The 1,452-nt window shown below is 40.8% G+C and overlaps 1 pseudogene across 1 annotated transcript; it reads right to left on the bottom strand.

Annotated features, from left to right (window-relative positions):
- Nucleotides 1–239: 239 nt before the first annotated feature.
- LOC102431267 lies at nt 240–1,392 on the bottom strand (annotated as a pseudogene). Its single transcript, XR_001347012.2, has one exon. The product of XR_001347012.2 is annotated as a sorting nexin-10 pseudogene (transcript).
- Nucleotides 1,393–1,452: the final 60 nt, after the last annotated feature.

Raw genomic sequence — 1,452 nt, 5'->3', positions numbered from 1 at the left:
TAAAAAAAAAAAGACTGTATTGAATTATTTTAAGTTACACCAATCCTCTGGAAGCTACCTAAAAAGAAAGGGCTTTTTTTAAAAATGAATAATTAATTTTTATATCCTTTTCTAAATTATGGGAATACTTACTGATAACACTAAATTTGTTTTTATAAGAGCCTACTTCTAACTTAAAGATCAGTAACAAGTCACCACCACTGACAAAGTTATCTAGGGATAGGAAACTGCACATTTAGTCAGAAAATAAATCACGAACCTGTAATTCCAATTACACAAAGATAATGAAAACAAATGATTTGTCTCCAGAAACCATGTGTTAAAGCTGATTTTTGGACAATGAGACTGTATTTCTTAATCTACATATTCCAAGTCTAAGCAAAGTCACTGGCACGGTTTCTGTTTTGTCTGGGATGTAAACATTATTTTAGCATGTCTCTGTTCCCAAGATACTTTCCCCATCTAAATGTGAAACAGAATACTGGCAAGGTTAAACTCCCTTCAAAGAGTCCAAACACCCAAAAGCAAAGTGTCTTCCCGGTGCGGGGGAGGTACCCACAGAATATCAGCCCCATGTCTGAGCGAGGCTGGCTGGTCTAGGTTGTCAGTCTTCAGGGTGGTTAGGCTCATACATGCTGTGTTTACGCTAACACTGCCCCGTTGATTCAAAAAGGCATCCACTGTCTGGATTTCAAATGCTAACTAATTGCCTATATTTTCAAATTCAGTAAAAGCAACCAGGTTGTTGTTTTTTTAAAACACATACACCATGTCATTTGAGAGCAGGATCTTGTTTTACCAATAATGTTGGCCTGTATAGGAGAGAGTTGCAATCACAGGCCTTTAGCTTTTTACGGAAGCTTAGCCAAAATAAGACAACATGAAAACAGCATGAATAAACAACCCAGCGTCTTGAAGAATTTAAGTGCCTACTATCATGACAGTGAGCTTTAGGTAAAAATGTATCATTAGCGGGCTTTCTCCTCTATGACTGGACGTAATTTGCTGTTCCTAAGATGGTCACGTCAGAATTCTTTTTCAGGATTCCTGCGGAGCCGTGCTCATGTTACACCCATGTGAACTGCTGTCATCACTACTGTGGCCAAACCCGGAGGATGAACTTTCTGAACCATAATCTATATTGTTTTCTTGTTCTCCGGCTTCATCTTCTTCGGGGAAGCGTCTGTTCATCAAGGCGAACTTGTGAATTGCTTCCTCTACCGAGTACTTGGTCTGCCCAGAAACGCACGCCTCGATGTCTTCCGAGTTCAGATGGCTTTGCAAGAAGAGGTGCAGGCTGCTGTCTGAGAGCAGGAGCGCGTTGTGTAGGACCTGTCTGAGGAAATCTTCCAGACCCTGACGCCGCTGGTCCACATGCTGGCGATTGTTCATGTGAAAAACAGGGTTTTAAGATGAAGCTCTGGCAGTGTACAACAATGCATTACTCTGGAG

Source organism: Myotis lucifugus, unplaced genomic scaffold, assembly GCF_000147115.1.
Source record: "Myotis lucifugus unplaced genomic scaffold, Myoluc2.0 scaffold_9297, whole genome shotgun sequence".
Taxonomy (NCBI): domain Eukaryota; kingdom Metazoa; phylum Chordata; class Mammalia; order Chiroptera; family Vespertilionidae; genus Myotis; species Myotis lucifugus.
The sequence above is the reverse complement of the archived record's forward strand: the minus strand, read 5'-3'. Positions and strand labels throughout refer to the sequence as shown.